Genomic DNA, 6,391 nt, shown 5'->3' with positions numbered 1-6,391 from the left:
ATATGAAAACAGTGAAATTCCCAACTCTCTCCGAGGGCCCTTGAGTTGCTTAGAATTTCGAGGATCGCGAAACGAAATGCAACAAAATATGATATGCATGAATGATCTATGTATAACATTCCAAATTGAAAATTTGGGATGTTACAAACCTACCCCCTTAAGATGAATCTCGAGGGCGAGATTCGGATTGGCTAGAAAATAGGTGTGGGTGGTCTTTGCAAAGATCATCCTCTCGTTCCCAGATGGCTTCATCTTCGGTATGGTGACTCCACTGAACTTTGCAAAACTTGATAACCTTGCTGCGGGTGACTCGGCTGGCAAATTCAAGAATCCTGACTGGTTTCTCCTCATAGGTCAGATCACTGTCCAACTGAATTGCTTCCAAGGGCACCGTATCTCTTAGCGGTATATCGGCCATCTCAGCATGGCACTTCTTCAGCTGTGAAACATGAAACACATCATGAACTCCTGACAGTCCTTCAGGTAACTCCAACTTGTAGGCAACTTCTCCCATACGTTCCAAAATTCGGTACGGTCCTATAAACCTCGGGGTTAATTTTCCCTTAACTCCAAAACGTTTCACTCCTTGCAGAGGTGACACTCGCAAATATGCTCTATCTCCAATTTCATAGGTTGCATGCGTGTGTTTCGAATCCGCATAACTCTTCTGCCTGGACTGAGCTACCTTTAATCTGTCTCGGATCAAGTTAACCTTCTCTTCAGACTCCTTGATCAAATCTGGTCCAAATAACTGTCGGTCACCAACTTCATCCCACATCAACGGTGTTCTGCACCTTCGTCCATACAGGGCTTCAAACGATGCCATCTTCAGACTAGCTTGATAGCTATTGTTGTATGAGAACTCCGCGTAGGGCAAATTATCATCCCAACTAGATCCATAATCTAGCGCACTGGCCCTCAACATATCCTCCAGAATCTGGTTGACTGTCTCGGTCTGTCCATCTGTCTGCGGGTGGAAGGCTGTACTAAATTCTAACCTCGTTCCCAAAGTCTGGTGTAGCTGATGCCAAAACTTTGAGGTAAAATGTGTTCCTCTATCTGATATGATGGTCTTCGGAACTCCATGCAGACATACGATCCTCGTCATGTATATCTTGGTCAACTTCGCACTTGTATAGGTGGTTTTCACTAGGATAAAGTGAGCCACTTTGATCAAGCGATCTACTACTACCCATATAGAATCATATCCTGATTTGGTCCTGGGCAATCCAGTGATAAAATCCATGCCAAGTTTATCCCACTTCCATTCGGCTATCGGCATAGACTATAACAATCCTGCTGGCTTTTGATACTCTGCATTCACCCTCTGACATACATCACATACAGCTACATACTCAGCAATATCTTTCTTCATTCCAGTCCACCAGAAACGTTCCTTCAAATCCAAATACATCTTGGTGTTTCCGGGGTGTATCGAGTATGGTGAGTCGTGGGGAGCCAACGGCTAGAGATGCTCTAAGGAGGAACACACATGGTGTTTAACAGAGCACATATGACCTAACAATTCATTTGCAAAAAGAATTGATGGAACAGGAGCACTACAACACAAGTTACAGTGGAACGAAGTTTGAATTAAATTTAAATTCAAACCAGGTCAAACATATTTGCCTTTGGAGTATACATTACATGATCAACAAGTATTTGATACAGGTTTTCAGACGCAAAAAGAATCAATTGAATAGGATATACGGTTCTCCTGATATGATCAAATGAAGGTATGAGTTCAAATCCGAATTGATCAAATTTGAAATGTTCAAAAGTTAAAACTTATGAGTGAAGTGAAAATAGGGCTCCAGTATGAAACCAACGGAATTGGATTTGTCAAAAACGGAGCTACAGTTGAAAAGTTATGATGAATTGAATTCCAGGGACCTATCAAAAAGTACAGAAACAGTTTCAGACTGGTCGTAATGGAAAGTATCATATACTAGTGTTATGCATACGATATTAATATATAATAGTACATTCTAGTGCATAGTATCATATGTAAGTATCATAGATGACTTCATTTATTAGCATGCATGACACATAGTAGCACAACATTTAATATGATACGGTATCATGATATGATACTCAATCCTCTCTTTCTTCATTTAATTCTATGTCTCCTCATCAAATTTGCCTAGTTGGCATGCATGATACTACCTATGATACTCCCATTACAACTAGCCTCAGCCGAAAAAGATTAAAACAAAATTTGTGGACACGTGGCAGTAGGACATTCGTCGTTACCGATTAGTTGAGGAAATAACATAGACCATCGGATTTAAGTGAGCACGGGTGGCTGAGATGATGCCACGTCATAGGATTTGGGCAGAGGGGAAATTTCCTCACCGGAGGTTCGCCGGATTTGAACGGCGGTGGTCTCAGGCGTCGACGAGAAGGCGTCTCCGGTGGTTCTTTGACTTAGGGAAGTGCACGGGGAGGTTGGGCGTGGCACGAAAGAATCAGGGGAGTCGTCGGAGTTCCCCGGTGCGTCCTGCATCGACGGCGGGAGCGGATGAACAGGGGCAGCGATTGGTGCCTGTGGCCTTCGGGGCTTCTTCTAGGAGCTCGGTTCGGCGCTTCCAGGAGAAAACAAAAGGGTCAAGGAGTGGGGAAACAACGCGTACATTAAGAAGCGAAGCTCAGAAAGTCGAGGGGATCACCGGAGATGACCGATTCACTCGCCGGAGTTTTGGCTCTTCGGCGGATCTTCTCGAGGCCAGCGAGCACGAAATCGGGGCGGGCCTCAAGCGGTGATTGTGGGAATCGGTCAAGGGGGTTGAGAGGAGTCTCTTGGTGCCCGCGGGTTGGAGCGAGGGATTCGGGATCGGGCGAATCTCGCGGGATTTGGATCGGGCTCGCTGCAGCTTCGTGCACGGATGGGAGTCCGGCTGATGGTTAAGGACGAAGGCGGGTCAGCGGTGTCAGCGAGAGAGAGGAGATGAAAAGAAAAAAAAAAGACTGGGGCGCCGCTGCTGCTGGGCGCTGCCTGCTCCGCCGCGCGCGCGGGCGAGATTTAGAAGTGGGATGCTCCGATGTGGCCCATGACGCTGGTTTTATTGTTTATTTATAACCGGGAAAGGAAATATAGCGTATATAAACACCATATCCATTTAGAAATAAACCAAAAGTTTCTAGAAACTATATACACTAATAAATAGAATAGTGAACATTTTTTACAGATCAAAATACGTATAAAAATACATATAATATTTTCGTAAACATTAATTTGACGCTTATAAAATGTTGCATAAAATATTTTTAAACTCCAGAGAAAAATGCAAATAACATTTAAATCATTTCCAACTCTTTTATATTGAAGGAGTCATATTACCGTCTCTCAGTTTTTTATTGGATTTGTTTTAAATGTTGAAACCAAAATAAGAGAATATTAAATTATTCACCAATATCATTCTTTGAGGAAGTCATGTCATCCTCTCTCATATTTGAATTGGTAATATTCTCGAACCCAAAATAAGATCCAAACGAATAATTGGGAAAGTCCTTTTATTCCCTCTCGTTTAATATTCATTTAAAACTCCAGAAGTTTCAAATCCTAGTCAAAATTAACTAACAACAAGGAACACAAGCAAGTTTTTAATTAATCCCATTTAAATAATTAACATTCCAAAATTTAGAATTTTGGGATGTTACACTAAAGGGCCTTACGAACCGGTGATACAGCCCGGTTCTGTACTAGTGCATCCTCATCTTTCACTTGCTTGAAGAATTATCTCTCGGCAAATTTAACCGAGCAATTCTTCAAATACATCACCCATTTTATTCCTCGTTAATTATTCACATATTTCATTGAGTAGAAAATACCCTTTCCAGGAACTTTAGAAGTTTGTAAATAATATAATATGGTTGTGCTTTCTTTCCTCAACCATCATAATCTATTTTGTTGCTGCAAGTAATATAATATGGTTGTGCTTTCTTTCCTCAACCATCATAATCTGTTTTGTTGCTGCAGGTACTCAACCATAACAATAGCTCACATTGATTTGTTGGAGATATGCCCTAGAGGCAATCATGTATGATGATATTTCCTATGTGTTTATGAATAAATATAGTCCTTGGACATTATCAATTATGTGTATCAGCAAGTACGTGACTTGTTTGTGGGACTATGCATTGTATGATGACTGTCCTAAAAGGTCTCTAGTCGAAAGGGCTGTGTGGACGTGCAGCCAACTAGACTAGTATATGACACAGTCGATGGCTTGGTCTCACTAGCCATGGAGCATTGGATGCTAACCGGATAATATGGACTTGGAAAGATCTGGTCGGATTCGACGTAGTCGGATCCGAGCCGAGATAAGGTCCGAGTCGGACAGACCCAACTATGAGATGCAGCGATATGTCATCTGTGAGTCTCTAGTACAACATATGTTCTATGTCCTAAGACCTAAGCTGACGCATGTACTCGGGATGGTGACAGACTTGCTTTGGGCCGACCAAACGCTACTCCGTGACTGGGTAGTTACAAAGGTAGGTTTCAGGCTTGTCCAGACCCATGCTGCGAGACATGGTCGAGCAAGATGGGATTTGACCCTCCGACCAGGAGAGATATACTCTGGGCCCCTCGTGTGATCCGACCAGGATAAGCATGGCCATGCGACAAGGATTATGAGATAATCCGATTTGTGGTCGACATCACTGGAACGAGAAAGAGCCCGGGATAGCACAAGGATGACAGACTCGCCTTGAGCTCGACAACATATATCGTGTGGCAAAAGGAATGGAAGTGTGATGTACAGGTTCGCTAACCAGCTTCATAGTCTGCTTGGTGTTCGGCATGCCTTGCCAGAGGCCGCTACCAACCGTGCAGTTCGGAGTTGATCCGAACTGCGACCAAGCCGACTTGAACCTAAGGGGTCGCGCGCTTAAGGGAAGGAACCTACGAGGTCGGATCCGAGGACACTGGTCGGATGTGATCCGAACTGTATTCGGATTGTGGCCGAGTAGACTTATGGGTTTTAGGGTCCGTGCGAGGCCCAAGTGTTGAGCCCATGACGGACGCCTATATATAGTGGAGGTGCGGCACACTCATGGGGTTGATCGCTTCGGCGCTGTCACTAGGGTTTGCATGTGTTGCGAATAGACACCTCCACTCGCCGCCGGTTGTGTGATCGGACCTAGCAGTCCGCCGCACGATGTTCCTCCTGCACGTGCGGATACCATTAGAGGCAGTGCACTTGCGCCGCTCCGGCGAACCTGTACGTGGGAACCGATCACCGGATGTACGAGGGAGATCGGACGAGGAGGAGACGATCCACGCGGACGCGCTGCCCCAACTCTTTTTCCGCTGCACGGCACTGCGCGTCTAGTGGTAACGAACTGTGATCCATCTCCCGTAGCATGTTCTTGGTTGTTCTGCGCGTAGGAAATTTTAATTTGCAGTCGACGCACCCTACCGTAGATCCCAACATGATTTTCATTTCTTTAAACCTACGGGACGTGCTATGCGTCGCCTGGTGGATCTTTTTAAAATATCTGTCGGTCTACAAGCCATCCGATCTAACGCAATCTCCAGTCAAGCATCATTGTCACTTTTGCAACAAAAGTCGTGTTGCGAGAACCCTTTTGCAAAACAAGTCATGTTGCAGAAATATTTTGTAATAAAGGTTGTGTTGCAGATTTTTTGCAATAGAGGTCATGTTGCAGAGTATTTTTTTTAGATTTTTTTGGCAACAGAGCTCTTGTTGCAATTTTTTTTGTGCAACAGATGTCTTCCCGCAACACATCACTTATTGCAGTGGGGGAGATTGCAACAAGTCAATTGCAAAATCTAGTCTAGTTAATATTTTGCAGTGGGGGAGATTGCAACAAGTCACTTGCTTGCCGCCGCGCCACCACCACCACTTGCTTGCAGGTTCCGTCCAACGCAGCAGCTAGGTCGGAAGCAGGGGAGAATAGGAACTATGTGAGATGCGTACTAGACCTAGACTATTGAGGCCTCAACTATTGCATGCGTGTGCTGGACCTGACAGAACTGCTGAACGGTGGGCTTCAATTCAACTTGTGGCTATATATATATATCTATTTTTTCCGTGCCAAAATCTTTGGTATTCCATGGAATACCAAGGAATACCCCTGGCTCCGCTAGTGGTTTTAGTCATCTTGCCCATGAGGCATGGTTCGCAAGTATCAAATGATTCATAATCAAGTGATTCTAAAAGTCCATCTGCATGGAGTTTCTTCATGCGCTTTACACTAATATGACCTAAACGGCAGTGCCAAAAATATGTTGCGCTATCATTATCAACTTTGCATCTTTTGACATGAATATTATGAATATGTGTATCACTACAATCAAGATTCAACAAGAATAGACCACTCTTCAAGGGTGGATATCCATAAAAAAATATTACTCATATAAATA

The 6,391-nt window shown here is 44.0% G+C and overlaps 1 long non-coding RNA gene across 1 annotated transcript; it reads right to left on the bottom strand.

The window, feature by feature from the left end:
- Positions 1-2,006: 2,006 nt before the first annotated feature.
- On the bottom strand, positions 2,007-2,940 carry LOC125514648. The gene is made up of 2 exons (XR_007286546.1): positions 2,670-2,940; positions 2,007-2,585 (listed from the first exon to the last, which is right to left on the bottom strand). It is a non-coding gene; the product is annotated as an uncharacterized LOC125514648 (long non-coding RNA).
- Positions 2,941-6,391: the final 3,451 nt, after the last annotated feature.

The sequence above is a fragment of the Triticum urartu genome, chromosome 6 (genome assembly GCF_003073215.2).
Source record: "Triticum urartu cultivar G1812 chromosome 6, Tu2.1, whole genome shotgun sequence".
Classification (NCBI taxonomy): domain Eukaryota; kingdom Viridiplantae; phylum Streptophyta; class Magnoliopsida; order Poales; family Poaceae; genus Triticum; species Triticum urartu.
The sequence above is the reverse complement of the archived record's forward strand: the minus strand, read 5'-3'. Positions and strand labels throughout refer to the sequence as shown.